The sequence below is a fragment of the Heterocephalus glaber genome, unplaced genomic scaffold (assembly GCF_053883595.1).
Source record: "Heterocephalus glaber isolate CG9 unplaced genomic scaffold, H.glaber_assembly_v1.0 deba00001452, whole genome shotgun sequence".
In the NCBI taxonomy this organism is placed as follows: domain Eukaryota; kingdom Metazoa; phylum Chordata; class Mammalia; order Rodentia; family Bathyergidae; genus Heterocephalus; species Heterocephalus glaber.
In genome coordinates, this window is record NW_028258302.1 from 18,357,591 (window position 1) to 18,374,671 (window position 17,081).

A 17,081-nucleotide genomic window follows, 5' to 3' on the forward strand; every position below is an offset into this window, starting at 1 on the left:
CTTTAATAAAGTGGTTTCTGAAGTGAGTGGGTTTTATTTTGTCTCATTTCCCATTAGATTCTGTATCTCTTTTCACCTTATGTATATTATTGCTGTCCCCTTCAAAACTAATGGTATGATTAAAATGAAAGTACCTCCCATATACCTAGTACTGATTAGCTTTAAAAATACATATACAAAAATACATATACAAGACTTTGTCTTAGCTCAGTGTGGGTTCTATCCAATAATAAAACTCTAGATTTTTGAACAAAAAGTCAGAAGTTGTAAAATTACTGTGAACAGTGTTTCATTGTGTATCTCAAGCAATTGTGACAAAAAGAAATCTGCCCAAGTGAAATCAAGTTAACTTTCTGTGAGTAATGAAGTTAACTGCAGGAACAGTATTGACCATCTCTCTCTCAGATTACTGATTTTCAAACTTCAATGTTATGTGAATAACCTGAGGTTTTGTTAAAATGAAGATTTTTAAATCAGGGAAGTAGGTCTGGGGTAAAAAAAAGTTTTGTTGAAATATAATTAAAATAACAAAATTCACTCTTTAAAAGTGTACAGTGGTTTTCAACATGGAGAGTTTTACAACTATTGCTACTTTTTAATTTCTTCACATCAAAATAAAACCCTATAATTATCTATTCTCTCTCTCTTTTTTTTTTTTTTTTTTTTGGTTCCAGGGATTGAACTCAGGACCTTGCACTTGTGAGGCAGGCTGCTGCCACTGAGCTAAATCCCCAGCCCTTTATCTCTCTATTCTCTTGCCCACCCTCTTCTTCCCACAGCCTCAGGCAACCATTAATCTATTTTCATTCTTTTCAGTTTACCTATTCTGGACATTTCATATACATGCATTCACACATTATGTGAACTTCTAGAACTGGCTTCTTATTTAATATATTTTTAGAGTTTATGTTGTAGCTTTTATCAGTACTTCATTATTTTTCATGGCCAAATAATACTCCTTTGTATGAATGTATACTACATAGATGTAGTATGCATTCATGGTAGATGGATATTTGGGCTGTGTGCACTTCTTGGGTATTAGGATTAATGCAGCTATGAATATTTGTGCACAAGATTTTGTGTGAATATAAGCTTTCATTTCTGTTGAGAATCTACCTGGGAGTGGAATGCATGGGTCATATGATAACTACAGTTTGAGAAATTTCAAAATGATTTTCTAAAGTGGCTGTACCATTTGAGAGTTTGTATTTTTGACAAGCACCTTGTGATGCTAAATATACTGTAGATAATATCTTGGCACCCATGAAGAAAATAGGAACATGACATTTTATTCATTCATTTATTTATTTGCTTGCTTGCTTGCTTGCAGTACTGGGAAATGAACACAGGGCCTTCACACTGATCTATATTCCCAGCCCTTCTTTTATTTTTTGTTTTGAGACAGGGTCTCTTTTTTTTAATTTTAATTTTTTGGTACCAGGAATTGAACTCAGGGCCTCATACTTGCCAGGCCAAGCTACATTCCTAGCCTGACAGGGTCTCTTAAGTGACCAGGTTTCCCAGTCTGGGCTTGAACTTGGAATCCTCCTACCTCATCCTTCCAGAATGCTGGGATGATATGCTTGAGCCACTATTCCTGGCATCTGGAATATGACCTTTAACTGAGTTCAGCTGGCAAAGTCTAGCCAGCAACCAGCAGCCAAAAAGGTGAATTGATTGCTTTCTTAGGACCCACAGGTGCCTCAAATCTTACATTAGTCTCTATTTAGGCTTCTTATTCTAGCCTCTAAACTCATCGTCTGATATCCAAAGAGAAGGAGAATATTCACTTTTAGTTGCAAGAGGAGCTCTAAGTTGAGATCTTTTTTTTTTCCTCTCATCCCCTCTGATACCAGAGATCAAACTTGGGACCTTGCACTTGTCAGGCATGCACGGTGCCACTGAGCCGCATCCCCACCCCTAAGTTAAGATCTTTAGGGTGCAGGGTTGTAGCTCAGTGGTAGGGTCTTGGGTTCAATCAGCAGCAGGAAAATATAAAAAATTTTGGTAGTGTTCTACAGACATTTTGGTCTTTTGTAGAATGAAAGGTAACAAGTGAAAATATACACATAAATGATATATTATAGTGCATTTGGGGAACAGCCAAGAGGCAGGCCAACTCCAGGGAGACTTCTGAAGCCTGGGACTCCCTGCCCCAATCCCTTTTTCATTCACCACAGATTTGACTGCAGGGGATCCAGATTTTCTACTTTGATTCACAGTTTGATGGGAACATTAGATGGACAAAAGTATAATTCAAAAAAGTGAGAAAAGTATAAAGATCTGTGGGGTTCAGATGATGAAGAGATTACTTCCATTTTGTATGAAGTGGTGATAGTGGTAGGCGGTGGTAGAAATTAGAAAAAATTGAGAGAAGCTCAGCCAGTCCCAGCACCCAGAAGGAAGCTCCCCGCCTCCATCCCAGGATCCTAGAGCAGAGAAGGTGAGCTGGTCCCAGCACCTGGAAGGAAGAAAAGATCGCTTGGCAGTGACATCTGAAATGGATTTTCCAAAGAAGTAAATGAGGTGTATTCTAAGATGATGGAGCAGAAGTAAAGATATCGATGTCATAAGTGGCAGGATATAAACCAGCTATCTTTACCATATGCCCAGTTGGTGCGCTGAGCCTCGGCAGTATAAAAGGAAAAAAGTCACTTCCACTTCTAATAAGCAATTAAGTGAGATATCAACTAATGCAGTGTGATCTGCAGAAAAAATTAGTATGCTAAGAGGTATAAAAGGATTTGTTCTTTGGTTTCTTTTTGTTGTTGCTTTTTGGTGCTGAGGATTGACCCTCAGGCCTCATACATGCTGAGCACTTGCTTTACCACTGAGCTACACCCCAATTCCTCCAGAGTTAGGAGTCTTGTGCCTGGCTGTTGTTCTGGTTCACTTGGCATGATGCCTGAAATAAAAGGAGCAGGAAACATGGACAAAAAGATAAATTGAAGTATTACTGCCATCTGCTTAGGCAGACACGACTAAAAATCTAAGCATGTGGCTAGTAATAAAGCAGAAGGAGAAAGCAGGGGTTTAAGTTTGGGAGTTACCTTCCCTTAAGGCCTGTGATTTTCACTTGTGACCCATAAGTTGAAGTCTTCAGTGCCATTGTAGGATACTTTGTTCCTCAGGTGTTTTGTTTTGTTTTGGTACTGGGGATGGAACTTGGGACCTTGCCCTTGCAAGGCTGGTCCTCAGGTTTTTAAAAGTGAACTACCTGGGGCTGGCGATTTAGCTCAGTGGTTTCGCTGCCTGCTGCACAAGCACAAGGACCCAAGTTCGATCCCCGGTACCAGAAAAAGAAAGAAAAAAATGAACTACCTAATATACTCTAGAGCCCAACTGTAACCCATGGTTGGAAATTGTCACCTATCCTACAAAGATTGATCTATGAAATACCAGTCTAACACACACTTTCATCATATTCTTAACTGTTCACAACCATAAGTCCTTGATTAGTCTTCTCGTGTCAGTAGATAAAATTACAGGATAAAATTCCCATGATTTATATTGAACGGGTTTTTACATGTCTCAGGAGTTCTGTATGCATTATTTATTGCTACATAACAAATTACTCAGCAAACAGCAGCTTAACATGAATATGTATCATCCCATACAGTTACTCTAGGCTCAAGATCCAGGAATGGCTTAGCTAAGTGATTCTGGCTCAGATTCTTAGGAGGTTGGAGTCATCAGGGAGCTTGGCTGGGGCTGGAGGTTTTGCTTCCAAAATGGCACACTCATGCTTAGGTCATGTGTGTTGTTGGCAGGACCTTTGTTCCTAACCAGGTGGACCTCTTTGTAGACTGATTGGATGTTCTCATGACATGCAGCCAGCTTTCCCCTAATGTGAGTAATTTACCAGGCCCCCACCATCTCCATACTACCCCACTGTGCACACTGCTCAACCCTATGCCATGTGGGAAGGGCCTACAGTGGCTGGAGTACCAGGAGGTTAGAATTATGTGGGGCATCTTGGAGGCTTGCTGCCAAAACTTTGGATGAATTTGAGGCTGTTTAACACCCTATTAATCCAAGTTTTTTAAAGCTGGCCTTTGACATGCACTTAGTAATGCCCATTTTTGGTACTTTTAATTATCTTACAATGATTTCTTCAAAAGTGTTTTGACCTAAATGTGAGCAAATTGTTCAGTATACTTGTAGCACTTCAGGGAAAGGGATGCAGACATTTTTCTAAGAGCCATGTTAATACATATACCAAGGTGAATTCTAGTATTTTTCAAGTGTATGGAAAAGGAACTCCCAGTGCTCAACTGAACTAACCAGAAGAGAGAATTCTCTCCGTCTTCCTCTCCCAGGCTCATTGGATAAGGCCAAGGTAGTAGGGGTTGATTTGCAGATGGAGATAGTCTAGCATCACCACCAGAGTTCTAGTTGGATTTGCTGGTAAGTAGTAGCTACACCCTGAGATAAGGATTGCAGGATCAGGTCTGGGCTTATGAGGATGACTAACAGTTTTATGTGTCTATGGAGACACCGAAAACTTGGATTTGGAAATCTGTATGTAGTTTGAAGCTCAAGTGAGGTTAAGGCTGTACATAAAACTAAAGAGGATTGGGTAACAGGAGCAATACTAAACCTATGGGAGAAAAATTTCAAGGAAGGGAATAAAGAATAGCACAAAACAGCAGAGTAATTAGGATGTAGCCATAATAACTGGCAATACGTTGGACCTTTCCCAAGCAGTTTGAGAGGAATAGTCCAGGAGAAAAGCAGTTAGTTGTTAGTGCGTTGAGGAAGAAGTAGAAGGCGAGAAGATGGAGTAGTGAAGACTACTCTTACGAAGCTTTCAAGGAAAAGGAGAGAGGAAATGGATACTATAAAGAAATACGGGGGGCAAGGGGTGGGGGCCCCTAAAGTTTGGGAGAGTTGGTTGAAAATGAGTGAAGACTTAAGAGGGGGGATGATAACTGCTGAACCATCCAGAGAAGATGGAAGGCTGGAGTAGTCGGCTTTGGACAAGAAAACACCAACTGCTGAGACTTGAAGTAAATAGATAAATTTGCCAAGTGAGAAAGTGGTTTGAAATCTTTAGAAACTTGACTTATTAGTGTTGAGCTTTTCAGGATTAACATTTTCTTTAAAGGCCACATGAAGAGGAATGTATTATTGGTTGTTGATCTCTTGGATGTCAGCAAGTCCTGTTACAATTTATTTTCTTTTATTGGTTCTGGGGATCGAACTTGGTATCTTGAGCTTTCGAGGCAGGCCCCGGAACCACTGAGCTAAATCCCCAGTCCCCTGTTACAACAATTTAACAAACTAAAGTCAATGTGTGGTGGTCCACACCTGTAATCCCAGATGCTCTGGAGCCTGAATCTGGAGGATCCCAAGTTTGAGGCCAGCATAGGCAATTTGATAAGACACTTTTTTTTGGTATCGGGGATCGAATTCAGGTCCTTGAGCTTGCTGGCCAGACAGCGGAACCACTGAGCTAAATCCCTGGCCCTATACTTTTTTCTTCTTCTTTTGTTACCGGCGATCGAACTCAGGACCTTGCGCTTGCGAATCAGGCACTGGAACCACTGAGCTAAATCCCCAACCCTGATAAGACACTCTTAAAAAAAATTGGAATGTGGCTCAGTTGTAAGAGTACTTAACATACAAAGCCCTGGATACAATCCCCCACTGTGTGCGTGTTTGGGGGGTGTGGGGCGGGCGTGATCTTCATGTTTGCAGATGAACAGTGAGGCCTTGGGTACATCCATTAATCTCCATGGGTTTCAGTGTTCTCATCCTTAAAATCAGCATCATAGGTTCTCTTTGAGGGTCCTGCTAGCTCTAACTAACTAATCCATCCAAATCACATTTCTCTATGACTTTGCTCCAGGCATTCAGTTTAGTTCACTAATTTATTGCTTTTATATATGAATTGAAGGGCCAGGGATTTAGCTCAGTAGTTCTGCCTTCTGCCTGGCAAGCGCAAGGACCTGAGTTCGATCCCTGGTACCAAAAAACCCAAAAAAAACCCAATATATATGCACTGAAGATACCTTTATAAGGTATGCCCAAATATGCTATGCATTTTGCAAGATACACTAATTTAAATGATTATGAGTCTTACTAGGCAATTTAACCTGTCTGATGTTCCCTGTATAAATGTAAACTTTATTTAATTGTCACAGCAGTCCTATTATGTTTGTAAAGCACTTATTCATGATACTAGAAACACTACAGTAATTCAGTAAATGAGCCAACTGCAGTGGAGCACACCTTTAATCCCAGCTATTTGGGGAGGCTAAGGCAGAAGGATCACAACTTTGAGGGAAGCCTGGGCAACTTAGACTGTCAAATTTTAAAAATAAAGGGGATTAGGGCCGGGGATTTAGCTGAGTGGTTCCGCCCCCTGCCTCGCAAGTGCAAGGACCCGAGATTGATCTCCGGTACCAAAAACAAAACAAAACAAAACAAAACGGATGGTGGTGCTGGGAATGTTAGCTTAATGGTAGACTGTCTCTGGGTTCGATCTCTAGTAGGGGGGGAAAACTTTTTGTTTTAGTAAATATTAGGTCCACAATCCTGTATTTCTTTGTGGCCAGATTGTTTAGCAGTAAGAAATTTTCACGTTTTAGAAAACCACAGAAACATAGGTACTTTTGTATATTATGTTATTCCCCAACAGGGTCCAAAGCAGAATCTGTAGTCAGCTACTTCTTTTTTTGGTTCCAGGGATCAAACTCAGGACCTCACGCTTGCCAGGCAGGCGCTGCTGTGCCATTGAGCTAAATCCCCGGTCCCTCAGAATCTGTAGTCAAACACGTTGTTTCTATAAGAAACATGATAAATGCTGCTCAAGTGCAAGGACCTGAGTTTGATTCCCGGTACCAAAAAAAAAAAAAAAAAAAGACATGATAAAAACTACAAGGAGCCTCATTTAAGTTCAGGTTTTGGTTGCAAATGAATTTTATACCAAAAACAATAATTATTTTGGTGTTCAGAACTTCTGGGCTTTTAAGATTGCAGATAAGGATTATGGATTTTTATTATCAGTCAGTTTGCGTTTAGCCTACTCTGGACAGTTCTCTTTAGCACCATGAATGTTACAGAGAATAGCCTTGATACACATCCCTCTCTCTGTTGTTTGTGCCATTTATCAAGAACCTCTCATGAAGCAGAGTGGAAGGAAGAATATTGGTCACACAATAAAAAACTAGAGGAAGAGCCAGGTGTACCATTAAATGCTGGTAATCCCAGCACTCTTGGGAGGAGGATTGCAAGACTGAGCCCAGCCTGAGCAATTTAGTGCCTTAGATTTTAGGCCAGTGTCTCAAAAAACAATCTGGGGAAAACACTTGGATTATGAATTAGCACATCATAAAAGAGGATATACCAGTGATTACTAAACAAAAAAATGCTCAACCTCAGTAGTAATCAGGAAAATGTGTGTCCAAGTGTATCCAAACCATGCCAAATGCCAATCTGGTGAGTGGAGCAAATAAAAATGTCTGACAAGGGCAAGTGTTGGTGGGAACATGGAGCAGTGGGAATGTTCATACACTGCTGGTGGCAGAGTAACTTAGAACAATTACTTTATAAAAGTTTCTCTTTACTGGGTAATTTGGAAATATCAGCCAAGTGTGGGGGAGCACACCTTTAATCCAGCACTTAGAAGGCTGAGGCAAGAAGATTGCAAAGGTTTTTTTGGGGGGGAGGGGGGGAGGTACCGGGGATTGAACTCGGGACCTTGTGCTTTTGAGGCAGGCGGCAGAACCACTGAGCTAAATCCCCGGCCCAAGATTGCAAGTTTGAGACCAGCTTGAGCAACTTAGCAAGACCTTGTCTCAAAAAACAAACAGGATTTAGCTCAATGGAGTTCAATCCCCAATACCAAGAAAAAATTATTTTGGAAACATACACATATATGGTATGACACAGTATTGACATACCTTAAATTTCTACCCTGGAGAAATATGCTAACATGCATCAGGGCACATATATAAGAATGTGGACAGTAGCATTTGTAAATGTCAGAAACTAAAAATTCCAACTTAAAAAGTCAAATTGGTGAGTTGTATTTTCAACAGACAAATAGTACACTGTTTACCAAAGACCTCAAAAACTAGGACATCATAAAGCTATAAGAAGCAAGAAGTGATTACTATTGAAGTCAAGGTAGTGGTTACCTTGGGGAGAAAGGAGGGATATGGAAAGATGACTTTCAGAGCTGTATTTTTTATCAATATGGTGATTGATTTATAACTCATTAATCTGTATGGTTCATGTACTTTTCTGTATTTTTTATATTTCACAGTAAGAAAGGTTTTAAAGTTCTAGGCTTTGAAGTCAAATCTATGTCAGAACTGAACTGTGATCTTGAACAAAATGAACACCCTGACAGTGTGGTGAGGGTTACTGAGGCAGCCCATCACAGGCTTGGTGCTGCTGATAACAAAGACATCTTTCCACCAATCAGACACCAGGCTGAAATCTAATCTTATAACATCCCTAGGAAATTGGTGCTCTTTGCTTGCCTAACATGTGTGAAGCCTTGGGTTTGATTCCCAGCAACACACACACACACACACACACACACACACACACACACACACACAGAGGAAAAAGTGGTTTTATTTTTCCATTTTACAAGTAAAGCAAGACCCAGGGAGGTTGTGTCAGGAAATAGTCCTATTCATTTAATGGCTCCCTCACCAAATTTACCATTTTTTTTCTTCCTGGTACTGGGGATGGAACCCTGGGACTTGTACTGAGCTACATCCCTGACCCTTTTTTATTTTTGAGACAGGGTCTAAGTTGCCCAGACTGGCATTGAACTTGCAGTCTTCCTGCCTCAGTCTCCCAGAGCACTGGGATTACAGCCATGCACCACCACACCTACTTAAAAATTCTACTTTATAAAATTTAGATAACATTGAGTCCAACCATTTTAATAGCTTTGACTAGTTTTCCTTGGCCAGTTTTCATTTGGTCTTTAATGAGCTTTCTAAGATATATTCTGTTCATTTCTGCCCTCATTTCTGCAATGGCTGCAGCTATGCTGTTTGGAAGCAGCCAAAGTGGCAACCTCTTTACTGGAGAAGAGAGTCAGGCAAGGTCTAGGCTCCTGTCCCAGAAATGGGCATTATTGAAGGACATAAAGACTCAACAATTGCTTCTCGGCCTTTTGGCTAAGATCAAGTGTAGGACTCAACAGCCCTGTGAAGGAGAGGAGGAGATAATATCTAAGAAAAGCAGACTCAAAGGGAATGATTTCCACAAATCACATACTTAGAAAATTTACAGCAGCTGTCAGAACCCAGGTCTTTCTGTTTAAGGTATCACTCTTTCTGTCGGCACTTTTCAATTAGAAGACAACTGAAGACTTCCAGACTCTTAAGAATGAAATTATTTAACAGGTTTCCCTTGGAATGGCCAAGATGACTGCAGTTGTGTTAATATATATGAAGGTGGGACTGGGAGTGTAGCTCAGTGATAGAGACTTGGGTTCCATCCCCAGCACAAAAAACAAACAAAGCCAAAATAATAAAATAATAATAATAATTAGTAATAATAGTAATAGGCACAGAGTGGGGGTATAAAAAGTATGGTGACTAATTTTCCTGGCTCCAAGTCCTTTACTCTTTCTAGCATATTGGAGGTTCCTCATATAAATGTCTGGTGAACATCTAGAAACAGTGGAGGAAATTAAAAGGACTAGTCAACAATGTTCCCCAAGAAAAGAGAGAGGGAGGGAGGGAAAGGGAGAAAGACAAGGAAGAGGCGAGGGGAAGGCTGGAGCAAAGGATGGTACATAGTTCCCAGTACCATGCAGAAGGGTGAGGCAGGAGGGTGGCAAATTCAAGGCCACAAGGTTAGCCTGGGCACCCTAGTGAGACTCTATATCAAAATTAAATTAAAAGGCCTGGGATGTAGCTCAGTGTTAAAGCATTTGCCCAACGTTCAAACCTCAGTAGGGAGGGGGTTGCTGGGAAAGCTGGACTAGTCCCAGCTCTGACCACCAGGTGGCCCCATTTTCACAGATAACATGTCTTGGTTTTATAGAATAAAAGTAAACTCACTTGTGTGCACAGTATATTTATGAAACTCAGAAAATTTTTACCTTCACGTTTCAAAGATTTTTTTTAAAGTCTTGTTTTTACATTTACAGTCACTGTTTTTAACACTATAAAAAATGAGCATCACGCTTAACATTTTCCAGGTCCTGGATCCAATTCCCAGTAGAGCAAACAACAACAAAAAAAGGTTTACTTCTGTTTGAGGATATTGAACTTCTGGCTAAAAGATACCTTTTAGTAAAAAAAAAAAAAAAAAAAACTTTTAGTAATTTGGCATTCTTAAAAATTCCTTTGGATTCCTTTTTTTCTTCAGTATGTAGACTGACCCTCAGAGGCTTGGCACCAGGCTATATCCCCCACGCCCCCACACCTTTCTTTTTGAAATAAGGTCTTGCTAAGTCTCTAAATTGCTCAGGCTGGGCACAAACTTGAGATCCTCTTGCCTTAGCCCCCCACTGAACTAGAATTACAGGCATGCGCCACCACACTTGGCTCTTTGGGTTCCTTTTAACACTAAGATATATTCCAGTAATTTCAGTCTAGTGCCATAAAAATCTTCTGCCATAAGCAGCTCTTGTGGACAGAATTGAGAAAGAGGAAATTAAAGGTATACTTACTCTTTGATCTCCCTTTCTCCTTTTATCTCTTTTCCTCTTTCTCTATCACCTTTTCTCTCATACTTTTATCTTGTCCCTAATTTCTCATAATGTAATATGTTTTTAAGTTCATTTCAACATCCAATTATGAAATGTCCAAATTTAGAGAAAAAAGAAGTTACATTGATTACCCCTATGCTGATCACTTGGTTTCTACAGTTACTGTGTTACTATGCTTGCTTTGTACAATATGTGCTTACCCATCCCCTTCAGCCAATTTATTGTATTCTTGTAATCCATTTCAAAGTAAGTGTACATTATCAGAAATACACTATTTTGGGGCTGGGGATTTAGCTCAGTGGTTCTGCCGCCTGTCTCACAAGCGGAAGGTCCTGAGTTTGATCCCTGGTCTCCCCGGCAAAAAAGAAATACAGTATTTAGGTTTTTTCCTGGATTCTTAGCACACCACTCCTAAAGCCCTTGAAATTTCCTGAGTGATATAGTTGACTTTTGTTATTAAGAAATCCCTTTTTGGGGGGTCTTGGGATTTACCTCAGTGGTTTTGCCGCCTGCTGCACAAGCGCAAGAACCCGAGTTTGATACCTGGTACCCTGCCCCCGTTCCCAAAAAAATCCCTTTTTTATCACACGTGAATTTATGCTAATGAGGTGACTTACTAGAGGGCCCTTAGCCTCAGGATGGGGTTGGTCATCAGGAAAACCCAATACTGCAGTAGAGGACTGGAACTTGTATCAAACCTCTAAGAAGGGGACAGGGTGGAAGTTGAACTGTATAAAAACACTACCCCCCATGGCCGGGGATTTAGCTCAGTGGTTTCACCACCTGCTGCGCAAGCGCAAGGACTGGAGTTTGATCCCTGGTACAAAAAACAAAACAGAACAAAAACAAAAACACTACCCCGTTACTGGGTATTGAACACAGGACATTTGCAGTGAGCTACATCACTAGGTCTTTTTATTTTTTTTTTTTGAGACAGGATATTCCTTAAATTACTAAATTGCCTAGGCTGGGCTCAAACTTATAGTCCTCCAGACTCAGCCTCCCAAAGTGCTGGAATTACAGGCATGCACCACTATGCCTGGTCTTACAAAGATTCTTTAACAATGAGATGTTGATGGATTTCCTGGTTGATGAATGTATTAGTTTTTCTGTTGCTGGACAAAATATCCAACCTCTACAATTTAAAGGAGGAGAGACTTAACTTAGCTTGTGGTTTCAGGGGATTCAGTCCATGGTCAGCTGTTTCCAAAGCAAGAATATCATGGTTGAAAGGTGTGGTGGAGCAGAGCTGCTCAGTTCATGGCATCTGGGAAGCAGAGCAGGGAAATAGTTCATCTTCAAGATCATGCCTCCATGTCCCATCCAGAAGTGTGCTTTTACTAATTCCCTAGGCAGCCAATCAAATAGACACAACTAAACTTCACCACAACTAAACAACTTCATTGAGATGCTGGGAGATTGGTGTTGCTGGGGAGTGCATGGAAGCCCTCATCCACACCTTGTCCTATGCATCTCTTCTGCCCAGCTATTTTGAGTTGTAGCCTTTATAATAAATCAGCAAAAGTATGTAAGGTGCTTTCCTGAATTCTATCACCTGTTCTAGCAAATTATTGTACCCAAGGAAGGGGTTTTGAGAATCCTCTATTTATAGCCAACCATCCCATCAGAAGTACAAGACCCTTGCAACTGGGAACAGTCTATGGGACTGAATGCTTAACTTTTGGCTTGTGCTTACTCATCATAGTTACTGACAGAATTGAGTTGAATCATTGGACACCAGTTGCTGTCCTGTGAGTTGGACAATTGGCATAGTAACAAACCACAAATTTGGTGGTGGAAGTGTTGTAAGTAAAAGAACAGTTTTCTTCTAATTTAGATTCCAAACATTAGCACACAACCCCCAAATAATTTCATGTGATAGGATTTTAAGTTTATCTGCAAACATAAATCTTTTTGCTGTGTAACATCTTTTCTATGAGAACACCATCCTTTGGGAGAATTTAGTTGGCATTTCTTTGACTTGATGGAGTTCAAGGTTCTAATTTCTGGCCTTGGTCCTGCCCAGCATCACAGTATGGTAGACTTCCTTCCTTGGGATCCATCCAAGACAGTCAAAGATTGGTTAGTCACTCAATGGTGAATGAGGCAGTTTCACCATCTTGGCTGGATAAAGTTCCTGATAACCATCCCGGGCTCCACACTCCTGCCCGGCCTCTCCCACCTGCTGCCAATTTCCTAGGAGAAACTCTTGTTCCTTCCCACATAGATGAGGGAACAATGTCAGCTTCCAAAGTACAGTGTGTTGCTATGGGAACCCTGAAGTTATCTGGAGTCGCAAAACATGAGCGAGTAATCAGTGACACAACCTGAAACACTCCATAATTGTCCCTCAGGAATAATAGGGTAAAAGGTTTTATTCTTGGATGAGGGAACTTCATGCTTTTGTCTTCTGGGTGCATCTGGGAGACCAAGATGAGCTGCTGAGAAAGCTGAGGGCAGGGCCTAGGAAGCTTCTGAGGAATAAGACAGTCTTGGTTTTCGTGCTTCTTGGTGCTGCCACTTTGTGTTCCTTCAGCTCATTCTTTCTGAGCTGCTTGTCTCTTCTGGAAATTGGGGTGTCAGTCTAGAGCTGAAAGGGATCTTGAGACATAATCTGAAGTTGTGTGATTTTCTGAAACAGATAATTCCTACAGATTTTGCTGGAGAAACAAAAACCTATAAATGAGGAACCAGCTGGGAGAGAAAGTCTGGACATACAACTCTAGACTTTCCTATACCTTGTGTATAAGTCGCACATTCACACATTACGCTTTGACAGTCCTTATCATTTTAATCTACATGCGGTCCTCAGGATCTACTGTCATTGTATATAGCATAACTGTTAAACCCACGATAAGGAAAAAAAAGCAATTCTTGTGTTTGAAATGCTTTTTAAAAAAATGGTTCTAAGAAAAAAAAAATGGTTCTAGAGATTGAATCGAGGTCTCATGTACTCTATCACTGACCTGCACCCCTCCAAGCCTTTTTGTTTTTTTCCTTGACATGAGGGCTCACTGTGTTGTCCAGGCTGGTCTCAAGCAATCCTCCTGCCTCAGCCTCCTGAGCAGTGGGACTACAGGCGCATACTAGAAGCAGTGATAATGCATTTAAAAAAATTTTTGTTGTTTTTCCACTACAGTTAAAAAATGTTTTTGAACTTGAAAAGAAGGAAAGGTAGTAAGAATCGGGTTTGTAGGATGTTAAACTGTGCTACTAGCACTTTTTTTTTTTAAGGAATGGGAAACCAGTGGAAGATTTTGAGCAAGAGTATTATTTCCCCCTCCACTGTAGCCACAGTGGCTTTCTTACTGTTCCTTCAAGCTCTAGGCTACTTCTACCTCAGGGCCTTTCCGCTGGCCATTCTCTTTGCCTAGATAGCTCTAAATACAGGTATCTGCAAAGCTCACTCTCTCACTTCCTTCAAATCTGTATGTACTCAAATGTCTTCCTCACAATAAGACTTTTCCTGCCTACCTTACTTAAGGTTGCATCCTGGCCTGGCTTCCTTCTCCTTACACTTTTCTTTTTTAAGACAGGGTCTCACTGTGCATTCTTGGTAACCTCACATTCACTATGCAGCCGAGGCTGGCCTCAAACTTGTGGTGATCCTCCTGTCTCAGCCTCCTGAGTGCTGGGATATAGGCCTGTGCCACCATGCCTGGCCTTCTCTTTTTATTTCAGATGCCCTTTACTCTGCTCTACTCTTTCTACAGCACTTCTCATCTTTTATCCTACAATATGGAATTTAATTATTAATTGTGACTATTGTTCATTATCTCCCCCTACTAGGATATAAGCTCTGCAAGGGCTTGTTCTCTTTGGCTTACCTAATACCCCAAATGTGTCTGGCACATAGAAGGCTCTCATATCCTTGCTAAAAGAATGACTTAGAGGAACACACTTTGATTATATGGAAAATCAGTTAAATTGTTAAATTAATTTTTTTCCTTATGGACAAATAGTGCCTAAGTGGTTATCAAAGATGTAGAATCTTGGAGAAATTTATTTCAGAAAGGTTCAGTTATGTTTTACTGTATTTACTAAGAAAGTAGATTCATTTTAGGAATATTTTTAGCACTGTGGGGTAAAATAAAAGGTTTCTGGTTGATTGTTGTAATTTGTTTTCATATAATTTCAAACTTACAGAAAAGTTACCAAAAAAAGTACAAGAACTTCCCTATACCCTTTTTCCAGATTCACCAGTTATTTATATTTTGTTCCATTGTGTGTATTTTTGTTTCTTTTGAGACTATAAATTGGAGATATTGTGCCCCTATACCCATAACTATTTCAGGCGTGTCTCTTTAAGAACATTGAAATTCATTTCCACAGTACAGTTATTGAAATCAGGAAATTAAGCATTGATATAACTCATTCACAGCCTATTTTCAAATTCTGTCCACTGTCCTAGTAATGTCACTTACAGCACTATTTTCCCAGTCTTGGGTCCGAGCCAGAATCACACATTGCGTTTAGTTGTTAGTCTCTTTAAATCTGGTTTTTGTTTGTTTGTTTGTTTGTTTGGTTTTTTGGTACCGGGAATTGAACTCAGGTCCTTCGCTTTCGAGGCAGGCGGTGGAACCACTGAGCTAAATCCCCGGCCCTAAATCTGAAATCACCCTTTACCCTTCTTTGTGTTGTTTTTGTAGAATACAAGTTAGTTATTTTGTAGGTTTTCCCTGATTTGGGGTGGCCTTGATGTCACCTTGCTGTTGGAGTGAGGCTACACAAGCATATTTAGCGGGAATAGCACACAAGTGGTCCTGTGTCCTCCTTGCTTCATAGCGGGAGGCTATTGGTGCTACTAGTGTTAGTTGGTTAGGGTGGTACTGGCCAGCCCAGGTGCTCAGGAGGTTGAGGCAGGATTCCAAGTTTAAGGCCAGACTGGGCAACTTAGCAAGGCCCTGTCTCAAATTTAAGAAGCCTGGGGATATAGCTCCTGCTTGCCTAGTGTATGTGAGCCTCTGGGTTCATGCCCCAGTATCATTTCCAAAAAAATGCTATGAGATTTCTGCACTGTAAAGATACTGTATTTTCATTTGAAATTAATAGTACATTTGAGACTATATTCCTCATCAATATCATTCCTTTAAATTTGTTGTTACTCTACTATATATACATGGAAGAGCTTTCCCTTCCTCTCATTCATTTACATCAATAAGGACTCATAAACACATTTTTATTCTCTGGTTTATAATCCATTGCCAATATTTATTATTCGGATGCTTAAATTATCCCAGATTTTTGCTCAGCCGTTTCCTTCAAAACAAGTTTACAGGAACTATATTGTTTCCAAGTTGGGCTTTCAAAGAGGTAAGAAGTTCACATTGAAAACGTAGAGAACTTAGATTACTAGAAGGTAGAAATATTCAGGTAAGAAAAACCACTTTGTGGAGTTTTCAGGTAAAACAAAACAAAACAAAACACCATGTACACAGAAGTGTGTTAAAGTAGTAAAAGCCACAGCACTGCCCAGAGGAGTTCCCGTGCACAGGGAGAGGGTAGCTGAGTCCTGTAAGGAGAGGACTAGAATGTACTGCTGGGCACTGAGCTGCCCCAGCCCTGGAGCTGAGCCTAGGGGTGGAGAATGAAGTTGGTGGGAGGGGTGATGGCTAATCAGAAAAGCAGAATGTCAGCTCTGAGAAGTCTTACAGCCCATCTGGTTCAGCTGTTCATAGTCTTTTTGAGGATAGAGACTTCTTTGAGGATCTGATGAGCGCTATGAGCCATTGCTCTTCAAAGGCACAGTGTAAAGCTGGGCAAGGAGGTGCATGCCTGTGATCCCAGCACTTGGGAGGCTGAGGCAGGAGGGCCTCTTTGAGTTCAAGGCCAGCCCAGGTTACATAGTGAGTCCAAGAGCAGCCTGCACTACACAGCAAGACCCTGTCTCAAAAAAACAAAGACAAAAGGCACAGTGTTAGGTACAAATTTAGGGAGTTTGGGAATTTGTCACGTGACTAGGGTGTGGCTCAGTGGTAGAACACCTGCTTAGTGTGTGTGAGGCCCTGGGCACCACACACACACACACACACACACATACACACACACACACAATTGTTATGGATCCTAGGTCTACTCAATTAACTTCATTTTTTCCTGTAATATTTCAATTAAAGAAGAGCGTGATTTTCACACTCTTAGAATAAGTAGCAGTACGATCCGTTTCGCTATGAGGTCATTCACAGATAGTTTTTATTTTCCTCTGATGCCTCTCTGGTGACTCAAAGTGCTGAGATTACACGTGTCACCACCATGCCCATCTTCCTCCGGATCTTGAATTAGCAATCTCATGAAGCTACTTACTTCTCATCTAAAAAAGTTCTGTAAAGCCTAACTCAACCCACTGGTACAGTCTGAAAGTTGTCTAAGTGATGGCAAAAGAAGTCTATTC